This window comes from Crocuta crocuta, unplaced genomic scaffold, assembly GCF_008692635.1.
Source record: "Crocuta crocuta isolate KB4526 unplaced genomic scaffold, BGI_CrCroc_1.0 scaffold158, whole genome shotgun sequence".
NCBI lineage: Eukaryota > Metazoa > Chordata > Mammalia > Carnivora > Hyaenidae > Crocuta > Crocuta crocuta.
Genome location: NW_027532590.1, coordinates 1,072,453 through 1,088,115, shown reverse-complemented (window position 1 = coordinate 1,088,115; position 15,663 = coordinate 1,072,453). Strand labels below are relative to the sequence as shown.

At 37.6% G+C, this 15,663-nt stretch overlaps 1 pseudogene; it reads left to right on the top strand.

The window, feature by feature from the left end:
- Positions 1-370: 370 nt before the first annotated feature.
- LOC144244362 (cytoskeleton-associated protein 2-like) lies at positions 371-15,189 on the top strand (annotated as a pseudogene).
- The last annotated feature ends 474 nt before the right edge of the window (positions 15,190-15,663 follow it).

Below are 15,663 nucleotides of genomic sequence, written 5' to 3'. Positions count from 1 at the left end.
CCCCCCTTTTTTTCCCCCACTCCTTAGGTTATATAAGATAGCTAGAATGGGCTAGAGTTCTTGGGTCATTTAGACTCTGACAAAACCCACAGAAGCTTAGGCTATGCTTAAATAATTTCTCCTATGCCAGGTATTATTAAGAACTGAATGCTGTGGTATATTTCAAAATGGTTCTTTTTCCCCTCCCTACTCGAAGCAGAAAGGGATTTTTCTCTGTTATTCACTGTGACAACGTGGTAGAGTTCCAGGAGACAAGACTCACAAAAGTGTGAGGCCCCTTCTCTGACTCTGGATCCTCAGACTTACACAGAGCCTTCAGCAATTCGTCATTTACAGTTTAGGATTCCCTTCCCTGTGATGATTTCTGCTCATGGCTTCTGCTCTAGTAAGTAAGCTGTGATTCGTCATATATGCTTATTGGTGTCCGCAAGTTGGGGGCATTGGTTTGCTCTGTGACATCAATTAGGTCTTTCTTAGATTTCTAAGAAAAGCTACTAATTTTTCAGTTTGTTTAGCTTTTTGCTTCTTGTTGAAATGAAATGACAATTTCTAAGCTTCTTACCTGCTGTACTATAAGAAATCTCAAGTTTCTTATAGTTTCTTTTTAAAAGCCTAACATGTTCTTAGGTTTTGGGGGTTTTCACCGCTTTGGACCTTTTAAACTACTGCATATTTTCATCTACAGAGAGGACTTCATTTGAGCCTAAACTGTATTCATTTTAATACAGGCATATTTAAAGCATTTAAGAAAACAGGGTATGTAAATAGGGTCTATGTACATGTATAAGTGAATATTAAGAGTAAAAGTAGAGTCAAGTCATATAAATTAAATGATAAATTTGCTTCATTTCAGTTCCTTAATATACTTAGCTCTCTCTTGCCTAAAGAAAATAAATTTGCTCTTGCCTCTAAATGGAATATTAAATGCTCTGCATGGTTAACTTTTCTTTTCAGGTTAAATAATCCCCAAAAGGTTTCCCTGACATATTTAAAGCAGCCACAATACCTATTATTTTCTATCACATCATCTTTTTTTTTAACTTAATAGGTAATGATTATAGACATACTTACTTATTTTCTATCTTTCCTTTCTGAAGACAAGGTATTTTGGTATTTTGGTATTACCAAAAGGTAAATACCCCCTTTCACTTCCTGGCTGCATCTCTGTGTCCTAAGACACACATACAAGACAGTGAAAAATACAGGAAAGAAAACTACTGCCGAGGTGCCCTGGTGCTACCAGGGCCATCGACAGGCAGAGAAAGCTCCAGGAGTACCAAGCAGCCAAGGGAAAACTCAACTGCCCAAACACCAAGCCTTATCTAAATGCAAAGAGTAATTGTCTGAATGTTCCACCTTTTAAATCTATTATACTCAAAAGGGATGTTACCAAACATCGTTCTTTGCCTATCAAAGCTACAAGACCCATCCACGCTAAACTCCAAGTCAGACCTGATAATATCACAGGATCCCAGAAGCCAAAGTTGGAGCCACCAAAACTTCTGGGCAAAAGGCTGACTTCTGGATGTGTTTCTTCTAACTCAAACTGTAAGCCTTCTAGCAATAGTCAACAACAGCATGAAGCTGGATCATTCACTTGTGGAGAACTCTCTAGAAAAACCATAGGGTCACTTAATATACAAGAAAAGAAAACTGCAAAGCAGCAGGTAGCAGATCGAGGAAATGCCAAATGTGCAGACTCTTTGGACAATAACCATGTTGAAAATGAATCCTTGGGTAGCTTTCTAAAAGAGCAACAAAAAGAATTTGCCCCAAACCTTGCCATACTCTGAGAGGAAACCAAATTCTACATTATGGACAATAGGTAAGCCAAAGACTAACTCTTACAGCCAAACCAAGAGCAGTTTGGCTCCTAAACAAGTCTTGGGCAAAAGTTCAGGGAATAGTGCTGTTCTGAAAGACGGCTAGTAAACAATTTTTTTGGAGAAATGTAAATTAGGATCCTACCAGTAAAGTCACAGCAACTCTCTAAAGGAACAAATCTTGCAAGACCAGGAGAAAAACTCCCAAAGACAGTTTCCTGTCACTATGTTCAGATCCTTTGAAGGATTCAAGCATCAAAGAAACCAGTAGTCAAGGACATGAAGGAAAGAAAGATTAAAAGAGATAAATATAAAAATCAAATGAGGCTAAGTTACAGTCACACACAGTAACTGAGCAGAAAGTAAAACAAGCCAAACCCTGGACATGTCCCAGTGTGCTTCTGGGAGGCTATACCAACATCTAAACATTAGGAAAGATCAGAAATCCACTCAACCTTATTTTAGACCTCAAACATCCTGTGCACTGCAAAAATCAAAAGACATAAGCCAAAGTTCTAATTTGGGAAGTTTTAATTCAGTCATTCTAAGCACCCCTAACATAACAGCAAATGGAATCAGTGGGAATAAATGCAGCAGTAGCTATCAATAAAAAGCACAGACTTTGGACTCCAAGTTGAAAAAGACTCTTCCCCAGTACCATTTTCACAAAAAGACAGCACCCAAAATGCAAGCTGGTAACAAAGCCATAAATGGAAGAAGAGTCCCAAATGGGACCCAAACTAATTCAAAGAAGAAGATCACAGCAGAGAATCAAAGGAAACACCTGGAAGAAGGCAGAAATCTAAAGGGAAAATGTATAAACAGCCTCCTGTGGAACTTTAACAAAGAGAAAAATAATAGAGGAAATGAATATTTCATTCTGGAAGAGTATGGAAAATGATGAAGAAAAGAATGTACAGTTTTAACTTTCCAAAAAAACCAAAAAACAAACAAACAAGCAAACAAAAAACCCCACTCCAGCAGTGTCTGCAGCTCACCTAAGAGGTGTACTTTCCAATGAAATATTTGCCATATTGTCCAGTATTCCTGAAGCTGAAAATTTTCCTAAATTCTGAATCTGCAAAGCAAAGTGATAGCCAAGTAAAAGCACTTTTGATATTATTGGGCTGTAAGAAAACACCATTTGAAACAGGGCAACACAGATATGAGAGCAGAAAGAAGTTGTTCTTCATGTTTTGAAAGACCCAAACAGAATCACAGGAACTACCTCTGACTCTTTGGTTGCTGAACCCAATATAACAACAATAGAAGAGCCGACAAGAAGATGGAATCTGAAAAGTCCCGTCTTTCTCTAAAAGAGAGAAAAAAGTTGACAGCAATACCCCAAATAACCAAGGCAGTATCATCATCCTGGTATCAAATTACAGAGCACCCAGATCCCTACAATAACTGGAATGCCAGAAGTGTGAGGCTTGAAGCTCATCACCACTGTAAAGCGTTTAGTAAGCAGTGAGCACGATTAAGCACATTATGGTCCCACTATCAGGAAATGCTGTAGGAACACGATTTAGTAGTGACTTCTCTTCATGAGCTATTAGAAGTGGAAGAAACAGAGTGCTTTATATTCTGAAGAACTGAGGCTTTGTCTGTAACATACCCCAATCATTACGGTTGAAAACCCTTGAGTCATAATTTCTTTGCCTTTTTTTTTTTTATAAGGTGTTTCAGATCCTCCAGGAAACAAGAACTCTCCTTCTCTGGGTGACCTGGAAGAAACTATAAAATGCACAAGCAGATTATGGGCTTTCAGGATTTAGTAATTCAAGGGCTTACTCAAATTTAATATCCCATGGAACTCTGTTTGGTTTATTTGTTTAAGATTATAGTTTGCCACAGTTTTATAGCATACATAAATGTTAAGTTGTTGAATATTAATTTACCTCACAAGTATGGTAAAATTTTTCACTCTATTGATCTACTTTATTCTCAATGTAGTTCTTTTTTACATCAAAAGATTGGTGCCACAGTACGATAGACCTTCCTTCTGGCATCCGTCTTAGCAGAGAGGAGTTGAGCTTAAAAGCTAGCCTTCCTGGGATGCCTGGGTGGCTCAGGTTGTTAAGCATCTGACTTCTGCCTAGGTCACGATCTCACCGGTCTGAGTTTGATCCCTGCACACAGGCTGACAGCTCTGAACCTGGAGCCTGTTTCATATTCTGTGTCTCCCTCTCTTTCCCTGCTCCACCCCCACTCATTCTCTGTCTGTCTCTCTCAAAAATAAATAAACATTTAAAATTTTAAAGTAAATAAATAAAAGTTTTAAGAAGCTAGCCTTCTCAACTAGATGCCATGTGACAGACCATCTGGTCAAAACATTTTACAGGAGTTAATGCTAGCTATGACTTTGCTCAGGGATTGCAAATGATTGAAATGACTTTTATGCATGACTTTGACTTCTGTCACAGTGTCGCTGTAGATAAGGTGTAATTCACATCCTGTCTGTGCCTGGGGTTCCTCTAATGAAATCCAGTTCTGAATTGGGGTAGTCATTTCACTTTTTATATTCAAATCTAATTTTTCATTTGTTATTCAGAAATGCTTCAAAAAAGGGGAGGGGAGCAAGTGAGAGAGGAAGGGAAGGGACACTTACTTCTTTACTTCTATTGTTTGCTCTGCTACTTGACACCTGGCCTGAGAAGACAGCACAAGGCCCATAGCCTATTCTAGGCTGTCTTTCCTTTCTCCTGGGCAACAGGAAAAGTAAAATCAGGACCATTATGTAAAGATAATGTATAGAAAACTTAGCTGACATATTTTGAGTTTTAAAATTTTAGCTTTCCTTATATTTAAGTATTATCTAAAACAAAAGCATTAAATTTTGTTCAAAAACAAAAGACAGTGGAAAGTACAGAGAGTGAGAGAAGATGAGAGAGAGACAGACAGAGAGATAGAGAAAAGGGAGATAGAAGTTTTTCTATAATGTGAGATCTTAAAAATTTGAGAACACAAATCAGAGACGACATGTGTGCTGATTGATGGAGACAATGATGGCATATTTGGCAGTATTCCTGGCCTACTCACTCAGTAGGGTCCTCAACATTAGCAGTCGGTAGTAATTGATGTAGACCTGAGCACCAAGGTCAACCATGAGGGCAGATGTTTGAATCTGTGGTAGCAGCAGATGGAGTTGTGTTTCTGGTGGGTACTGATAGCGTGGCTGACATTTTAGGGATCGCAATAACTGGGATATTCAGGGAGCAAAGGAAGAAAGAGAAAATGATAAAAATCATGTAGTAGTCATGGAGACAACTAACTTCTTGGAGCATTGACACTTCCAGGAACCTCTGGAAATGATCCAAGAAGAAATTGCGGGAGAATGGATTTCCTGAAGACTAAATAGGAACATGCAGTGCTACAGAAATTTTACTTTGTGGACTTTTTATCTTCTCTTATTGCTAGAGTAAAAGAGCCTAAGAAACAAAGGTTTCCTTTTGCAAGTAACTAATCTTATTTGCTCCTCTAGGAAAGAAATTAGGAGACACCAAAAAAAATCACCACCTAGATCTAAGGATTTTCTGTATTCAAGAAAATACAATAATCTGAAACAGTACTTGTTTCTCTCTCTCTCTCTCTCATCATATAAATTTAGAAAAAAGAATGTAAATGTTTAGAATAGTTAAATTGTTTACTATGCAATTTGAGTTCAAAGACAAGTTCTTCAGTGCTCAATGTGGGAAAAAAATCATGGAAAATCTTTGTTGCCCACCTTTCCAATATTCATATCCCAATCACACTACATAATTTTCCCCCAATGAAAAGAAGATACACTTGAGTCTCTTAACTTTTCTGCAGCATAAAGTGAAATTTATAATAATCCAAACTCAGCCTTTTTAAATTTTTTTAATGTTTTATTTATTTCTGAGAGAGAAAGAGAGAGACCGCGTGAGCTGGGGAGTGTCAGAGAGAGACAGAATCTGAAGCAGTCTCCAGGCTCTGAGCTGGAGTCAGCACAGAGCCCAACGCGGGGCTGGAACCCACGAACTGTGAGATCATGACCTGAGCCAAAGTCGGACGCTTAACCGACTAGCCACCTAGGTGCCCCTAATCCAAACTCAGCCTTAGCATTGCTCTTGTGGTCTTTTGTTCTAAACAACAGATTGTTGGTGGTTACCCATGTTCTGTATACCAGTTTTCCATACTTGTGAGAAAGGGATCTCAGCTCGGTCACAGACTTTCAAAAATAAATACTGAATAGGTTCATATTGGCCATTACTCTTGCTTTTTACTTTTTGGGTTTTTTTCTTTACTTTGCTTAAATACCTGTGGTGAGTAATGATATAAGGAGTTTTCTTGTGTCTGACTGTAATTTGTAGCATATAGAAGATATTCCATCTTAAATGACTTTAATATAGTCAGTATGATCTACCAATACTCTCTATAGACAATGACTTCAATATTCTTTGAAGTTCATGCATTACTTTTAAGGCTTCATATTGAACCATATGTTTCATCCAAGTTCTATACCCTGCACCTAGGTTGTGTTAAAATTGTGTATCTCCTCAGAACACTTAGAGACTGGCAAACACTTACACCAATTTCAAATAAAATTATATTTTATCTTTATAAATCAACATTAGAAATAAAATGTATTGTTAAATCTTGACACCTATCCAAGAGGAAATTCAATTTAGAAGTAGTTATAGAGTATTTCTGAAATTAAGGATGAGATTTGAGGGTCAAAGCCAAAGATGATGCCCTTTATTTTTCAGCCATTTTCTCTCTCCCAGTATTGCTCTGGGTAATAAAACAGGGTACATATTGCAGTTGTTATTATTCATATTATGTATTTCTTATTCTTGTAAAACTGTCTGCAAGAATAGGTCCTTCTAGATCTAGAAAATAAGAAACTTATACATCTATAACCGAGGGCCTATAAAGTAGTATCTCTTATTCAGAAAGATCTCATAAATTGTATATGCAATAAATACTTAAATATTTATTTTCTGTCCTCTAAAATATGACTCTTTAAACCTTTTTCCTTTAGTGTGATATTAATATATAAATGATATAAAATTTTCGAGAAAATATAGTAGCATAATATTATGAATGTGAGGAGAAAGCAATATAATATGAAAAGAAATAAGTAAATGACTGTGTATCACTACATCTTTAAGGACAATAGGCATAGTCACAATATGTGAGCTGTTTCAGTCTGAGGATTGTGACATACTGTCATTTACAGTAACCGCTGCTTCCTTAACAAACTGAAAGAAGTATTATGGGGGTTTTTTTTGTTTTCAATCAAAAGAAAGTGATGGATCTGAAGAGAAATATGAAACACAAACTGTAAAACATAATCTGTATGCCTTGCTCCTCGAGTTGGATGCTGGAAAAACCACATTTTCACAGTTAAGAGTGCTATCTGCTGGAGATGACTTATCTCAAGTGGAGATTTCAACATATCCAGTCCCCAAACTAGTTAGGACACTGCATTGTGTCAAGCCAGGGTCTCCTGTCCCTCGATGGGCCATTGCTGGTAAAAGTCTGCCATTCCCATAACCTGTGTTTGGGATAAATTTAGCCTAAAAATGTGCTATAGCTAAAGTACTCAGTAGGTTTTCTGCCTATTTGATAAACTTTTTATGTGAACTCCTCGATCTTGGCTCCCAGGGCTGTTCCTTGTGAAAACAACTTGGTCATAAACTTCAAACCAATTAAATTGCCTCAAACCACTTAAAATGCAGCCTCAACCCATGTCTCCCTCTACAACAAATTTGACTATATACTTTGAGATTTTTATCCTACTCCCTGAACCAAGTCTTTTTTCCAGAATTTTTTTTCATGTTTTCAGAGAACATTTATCAACAAGAAAAATCATTCATGACAATTTGTTAAATAGAGACAGTAAGTTACAAGAAGATATGTTTGGATTGGATGGTTTGCATCCCCTGTCCCCCAACCAAAATTCATATACTGAAGTCCTAACCCACAATGTGGTGGTTTTGGAGGTGGGGTTTTTAGAAGGCAATTAGGTTTAGATGAAGACATGAGGATGGGCCCCCCACACAGGATTAGTGAAGAGAAGACCAGAGTTCTGTTTCTGACAGGTAAAGATACAGCAAACAGGTAGCCATCTACAAGCCAGGAAGAGGGTACTCAGCAGGAACTGAATTTGCCAGCACCTTGATCTTGGACTTCCCAGCCTTCAGAATTGTGAGAAGTAAGTGTCTGTTGTTTAGGTTACCTGGTCTATGGTATTTTGTTAAAGCAGTCTAAGCTAACTTATATAGTGTGCATAGTGTGTTCCCATGTTCTTCCAGTGTTTTTTGCCTGTTTATTTACTTTGGGTTTTGTTTGTTTGTTTGCTTGTTTTTGCATGAATCCTCATCTGAAATCCCTAGATTAGAGTTGCATTTGAATTCTGGGACTCTAATCCACTGATGTCCTGTATGACTTACTAAATCTTTTCTCCAAGATGTTTTCTCCAAGATGGTTAAGAAAGCTCTACTTTTTAGGGCTTATTTCAAATACATATGAAATGTGTTTAATGCATAAAATGAGCTATTATAAAATTAAGACATTTACATCATGATGGGAAGCATCACCATCTTAACATGTACTGGAGAAGCTGTAAAAAATAAGAGCAGACATGAACTGTGTGTGTACTGTTCCAGGCACCGAGTTAAAATTTCACATATCTTATGTAATCCTGTCACGAACCCACAAGGGAGTCACCTATATTATTTTCATAATATAGAAGAGGAAACCGCAACTCAGAGAAGTTAAAAAGCAAGATGACAGATCCCAAATGGAGTTGCTTATGCTCTCTGGTCCACATCAGAAACTGCTACTGGATCAGTCAATCAGGAGTTGCCTGGTCAGCACTAGTCAGAGGATCTGCCTGGTAGATGCCTGCCATTTTCTAAGGAAAAGTAACTTCGCAATAATGCCCACTTTTTTTCCCCTAGTGTAACTTCCTTGTTCCTGCTCCCTTCTGCCTATAGAAGTTTTACATTTTGTGCAGATCCTTGGAGCTTCTTTCTCTGAGCTAGACTGCCTCATTCATGTATCATTGAATAAAGTAAATAAGATCTTTGAAATTTACTCAGTTAAGCTTTGTTTTTTTTTAAGAGACAGGTTATGTAACTTGTTTATGGTCAGAAAGTAGAGAGCAGATCTGACTCAGCCCCATGCCTATCCGACTCCAAAGGCAATATTCTTACCTACGTCACACTGACTTTTGTGTATAGAATGTTAATTAAGTCTTACACACTTTTGAATGGTGAGGGGAGAAAGATGGCCTCATTTCTTGTTGCTTTAGACATGGTATATTCCCTTACCTCTGAGTATATTTTAAGGTCATATAAGATTTAATTTTCCTTTCTGTTTTAAAATTATATTCAATGCTTATAACAACCTATAGCTTTTTAGTCAGGCTATAGGAACTATGGTGCTAATGAGTTTCAATTTCAGGTAGGTGTTTTGCTAGTCTTGGCTAACCATTCACAGACACAATTTGTTTTAAGGGGCTCTGAGGATTAATTTGAGTCCATCACCAAAAATAGAAAAAAAATAGCAAAAGCTAATGTTCTAGAGTATGATTGGTAGTTCACATGACTTTATGTATCAATTTTAATTTTATTTTGAATAATAAATACTGGAATTGCAATAATATGTAGTATGTTATTTCTTTATCATCATATGGTTTTAAGATTAAATAATAGTATCTCAATTTAATCTGTGTATGACATGACATCATGAAATATTTTAATAAAATGGAAATATAAAGGTAGGAATATTGATTGTCATGATTTTGCAAACAATTTTTTGAACTTAAAAATATGAAAGCTAGTTGGTTAGGAGTAGAATGTAGCATTTCACCTGCCAAGTTCCTTGAGAACATTTCTTCACATTGGAAAAATGATTTGAAAGCCCAAATCTGCTTACTATATTTTATTGATTTTTATTTTCTTTTATATAACATTTTACAATCCATAATTTGACTATAAGATTTGAGGAGCAAAGGCTACCTGTTCAAGAGAATTTATGATTTTAATCCATAGGTTATTAGTAGGAGGAAACTATTCACCCAGACACTATTATTCCCAGGTCTACTCTCAACTATGAAGCCTGGGAACCGGTTTTTGTCAATAAAATGTGAATAAAAATGTAGTAGGAGATAGTTCTTCATGGTTCTCTTGCATATCTGTGAGTCTTGTGAGCAGAGGCATTGACTACATTTTGTTTAGGGCATATTTTCAAGGATGCTTGCATAGTAAATAGCCCTGGAAAATAGAAATAGTGTCTCCTTCTGGAGAAAATGACGGGCTTGTGTATAGCCTTGGAAGATTAAGACAGTGTCTACCTGTGGAGCATAGGGCCATAGGATCCACATACTTACTGTCTAGTACTAAAATAATAATAGGGACGTCTGGTGGCTCAGTTGGTTAAGTATCTGACTTCAGTTCAATTCAAGATCTCACAGTCAGTGAATTCAAGTCCTGCGTCAGGCTCTGTGCTGACAGCTCACAGCCTGGAGCCTGCTTCGGATTCTGTGTCTCCCTCCGTCTCCCCCTCCTCTACTCTCACTCTCTCTGTCTTTCTCTCAAAAATATAAATGTTAAAAAAATTCTTTTAAATAATATTTACTCTGAAGCAGAGGATAGGTATGATTACTGCCTATTACCAAAAATTCTAGTTTTGTAAGCTCATTATATTGCCCTGTAGGGTTTGAGGCTTAGGAACTGGCAAAAATAAACAAGCCAACACTCTGGCTGCTCCTATTGATGTAACTAATAAATTTTCTTTTGTCTCTGATTTCAGAGTCTTGTGTTTTCTGAGAGCATTCATGAAGTTGCGGTAAGTAGGTGTAGCGAAGGGAAAACAAAACAAAACAAAACACCTCTAACTACCCTCCTATGTTCAATGGCTGAGGCCCTTGGATCAAAATGATAAAAGACACATTAACAAAAGCAAAAAACAGATTTAATAATTTATGTGCACATGGGAGTTCACAAAGAAATATAACTCAAGGAGGTGGCCTGAATTTGATGGTTTATATCCTATCCCAAAGGGTAATAAAGTGTGAGGAAGAAGCTAGACAAAGGAAAAGAGGGTTGAAGTCTCATGAGGAGGGAGTAAATTATGAAAAGTGACTAAGAACATATGGTAAACAAGAGTTGTTCAGTAAGGTTTGTTGTGCAGAGTCTGGGCTATTAGGAATCTAGTCATCTCAGATGATTAAGTGACCCCAGGACAAGACTTGTTCTCTTTCGGTACAGGAGAAGACTCATTTACAAATTTAAATTTACTTTGTAAATGTAAATTTCCTTTACGAAAAATATGCTCTGTTTTTAGAGCTTTTCCTGTGTCTGTTCTTCAATTGCCTTCAGCTCAAAATAAGCCTTATGTGAAAGTGACATATTTTAGGGTTGCATATTCTGGTCCCCTTCACAGGTTAGCTGGCAAGCTATGGTAAAATCTCAAACTCTTCACAGTTCTTGATGGTTTTGGCGATGAAGATGAGATGCTGACAGAGACTTAGATTTTTGGAAGAGGGAGGACACAGGCCCAGCGTTCTGATACCAGTGATATGAGAAGACGACCTAGGTAGTATTGTCACCCAAGTGTTGAATGGAGGGGGGGAAGGGGGAAATAATGGCAGCACTTGCCCAGCTTGTTAATGAAAGTTTAGAGCCTGGGTTGTGAGAAATGTGTTTGAAACAAACTGTACAAATGGTGCCTTGGTCACTCTTATTCTTATCTGGGTGAGCAAAGGAAGAGATATTAACAGGAAGATGGAGTGGGCATCTCCACAGTCCCACCTGATAGGCAATGTAATTGTGGCTACTGAGCCAAAGAGTTTCTAATCTGAAATAATGCTGGCAATGAGTACCTTGCTCTGCAATTTGGAGATTTACGTGTACTGAAAGCATTAAAATTTATTTGGTTGAGCCATGAATCACTGACAGCTAAAATTAAAACAATGTGCCTTGAGGCATCTGGGTGGCTCATTCGTTGAGCATCTGACTTTGGATCAGGTCATGATCTCACGGTCAGTGAGTTCAAGCCCTGTGTCGGGCTCTGTCCTGACAGCTGAGAACCTGGAAACCTGCTTCAGATTCCATGTCTCCCTCTCTCTGCCCCTCCCCTGCTCATACTCTCTCTCTCTCTCTCTCTGTCTCTCTCAAAAATAAATGAACATTTAAAAAATTTTTAAAGGCAAATGTTCTTGCCTTTAGAACCCTGCCTCCATCTTGATTTCAAACTTCTAGCCTCTAGAATTGTGAGGGAATAAGTTTCTACTGTTCTAAGCCACATAGTTTCTGGTACTTTGTTATGACAGTCCTAGAATTGCTGCATGTGGTTTCAGATTCATCACATCCCTGACATGACTATCAGGTACAAATCCTTTGACAAGCAGCTATTAGTTTCCTACTGTCCTTTTATCAAAACTCAATACTGGGGCACGTGAGTGGCTCAGTTGGTTAAGCATCTAACTCTTGATTTTGGCTCAGGAGGTCATGATCTCAGTCATGGGATCAAGCCTTGCATTGGGCACTGGTGCTCTGTGTTGTGTAGAGCCTGCTTGGGATTCTTTCTCCCTCTCTGTCCCTCCCCAACTTGCAAGTACTCAACTAAATACCTGATTTATGGAGTCATTGTGACTCTCCTATCTTATATATTCATTTTGAGGTGGAACTCCGACTTGGTGATCAAAAAGTCAGGAAGGACCTAATAAGCCTTGTTAAATAGAAATGGCATCTTCTACAATACAGTCAACCTTTTTTTTTTTATTGAAATCTATTTTACATTTAAAAAGTGGCAACTGTTCCTTTGGGGAAAACATAATATCCCATTCTATAGCCTAAAGCAAATTGCTAGCTCAATGGGATCCACAATTCACAGAGATTTCCCTAAATGCCTAATCCTAGATCACTAATGGTATCCACTGGATTACTAGACTATTCAACCTCAGCCCTAATTATGCAGAAACAAAAGCATTGGTGGTCATTCCACTCAGTAGGTAGAAATAAAGGCTCTTATCATATCTCTGGTCAATATACTCTTTAGTAAATTTTTTAATATATATTATTTCTAAATCCTAAACTATTGCAAGTAGTCTCACTGTTTGGTGTGCCATTTTAAACATTGCAAACTGGCAGGTTAAAGATATCCTTCTTTGGGATTATAACTATAGAAACAAACTGCAGTTGAGGTTCAAATTCCTTTGTTCGCTCATATAAACATTTATGATAAGGGCCTGTTTTCTGATAATACCAACTAGAATCAACAATGGGCTCATAGATAAGGTTTGTAAGAAACCTGCTATCCACAGAATCTGGTATTACTGAACACTGGAATAACCTTTTTCAAAACTTGACTCAAAATATTTTCTAACTCTACATCCTGTACCTTTTCCTCATCCACATACCTTAGAAAGGCAAATTTGTTCATGAATGCAGCTATCTCCAAAAAGGCATTACTTCCTCTTGCGTGCTTCTTGGGTAATGATCAGAATGAACATGATGGAGGTTGGTAGACTTATTTTGAAAATTCAGGAATATGCCTTGACCATTTCTAGGTACGATACTTCTCTCTTTCCCCTAGCAATAACGCAAGTCTGGCCTGATTGTGTACTCTTTTGATAACAGTGTTTGCTGAGTTCCTCTATAATGCTCATGTGTGACCTTTTTGGTGATGTAATGGGTTTCATTAAGTTTTATAAAAATTCCCTTGTACTTCTTAGATATGAATTTTCTAGACAATAGTGTTGTGTGTAAGTAGAAGATGATTGAGGAAAAATAAAATGTGGTTATAGCTAACTGGAAAGAGCTTGGGGCTTGTAGCAGACATAGGGTGGCTCTCCAGAATTCCCACCTCTTCATGGATATGATGGCACAAAACATAGCAGAACTGTGTCCTGATGTCAGAAGAAAGCAGAATTGTAAGTGATGAACTTGTTAATTTAGCTAAAAAGATTTCCAAGCAAAGTAATGAAGAAGTCACCTTTGCTAATAAGAAAATGCAGGAGAGAGAGAAATTGAGGATAAAATAGTTAAACAAAAAGGAATCAGAACTTAATGAATTTGGAAATTCTCACCATATTAAGAGGGCAAAAGATGCAAAAGTTCAGACGTCACTTCTGAAATTGTGGCTCAGGAGAAAAGCCAAGGATTCGGGCTGTATGAACTTTTGCTAAAACTTCAGGAAAAAAACCACAAAGTTAGAGCATTGGTTCACACAAAGGGCCTTTTGAAGAGATTAAGGGTGTGCCTCATTGATCGTCTTAATCAAACCACAGGCCTCCAGGAGGCTTAAGGGCATTGACCCTTATCTATCACAGCAGGAAGCCAAGACCGGAAAAGGATTAACTGGGAAAGATCTGTAGAGGTGAATTTTGTCAAATGGAGTTAACCCCATTGAAATCAAAGGGAGACCTACAAAGTTTTTGAGAAGTTTATTTCCAAAAAAAAAAAAAAAAGAAAAAAAAAACACTGCTCATTGAACTGAAAGTGACGGAGAGAGTGTAAAATAAAAGACAGTTGTCGGATCTCCAAAATTCTACTGGCAAGAAGCAGACTGATAAAATTATTCAGCTTCAGAAGTGTGCTACCTTCCATAAAAAAGGAGGAATCCAAAGAGTGGAGCTGCAAGACATGGAGGGTTATCCTGAAAACTAATCAAGAAATGCCAAACATTTGTCCAGCTGCATTTCAAATCTGCTGTGCCAGTAACCCCTCTGCACCTCTCACTAGCCCTCCTTTCTGCCTCGGACTTTTAAAGGGTAGTCTACCCACCAAATGCCTCTTTGACATATGATTTAGTTTGAGTTGATTATTTTGAGAAACTGCAGACACAGGAGAAACTGAAAGCAGAGAGTAGAAGTTACCCTTTTAAAAAAGGGAACTGAACATGGAAGAGAGTTATTAACAGCAACTTTTATTTACCATTTTCTCCAATCACTTTCCCTTGAATTGCCTCCCCTTCCCTCAACATTTTTCTTTTGTCTTTAGCTGAAGATGATATTCAAGGTGGTTGGTTGGACCATTTTAGGGAGTTACTCAGTTTATCTGGGTATCTCTCATGTATGCATGAGATATACATATAATAAAACTTTTTTTCCTCCTGGTTAATCTATTACATGAGGTCTCAGCAAAGGACTAAGAAGAGAAGAAGAAAAATTATTTTAGCTCATAATGATCTATAATTCTTATCTTATGTTAGTCTCATTATTTTATGTTGGTTTTCTGGGTATAGATGGGGTGCCTTTAGTTTTGCAGGTGCACACATGAAGAAGAAATGTACCCTAGGAACTCCAATTAACACATTGCAACCAGGAACCTCATCTGCATCTGAACCTTATTTAAATGATGAGATTTTGGATATTGGGCATGATGAATGAATGACATCCTTGAGAAGCTTGGGAGGCGATGAATGTATATTGTACATATTAGGAACATTAATTACTGGGGAACCAAAGTAGAGACTATGGGGTATAGACCATAGGGTGGCTCTCTATAATTCTTTCCTCCTGGTGTACATTGCCTGATATAATCTGTTTCCACTGATTATGGGCATGACCTATGACAGCGAAGGTGATGCTACTCCCGTGATTACTTCACAGCCTTATATGCCTAAGGTAATGGTATGCCACTCCCCAAAGTACATTATGATACCTGTGTACAATTGGTCCTGAGGAAGCAAACTACTACATGGCAAGGAGCATTGGTTTCAAGAAATGGACATGGATTCTAGTTGTTGAGGTAGTCTCCAGTACGAAACTAAAGTTTAGTACGGCAGCCCAAAGAAATAAATTCTGCCAATGACTTGAGGATTTTCAATAACTCATAGTAAGCCATGTCAAGGCTCCTGACCT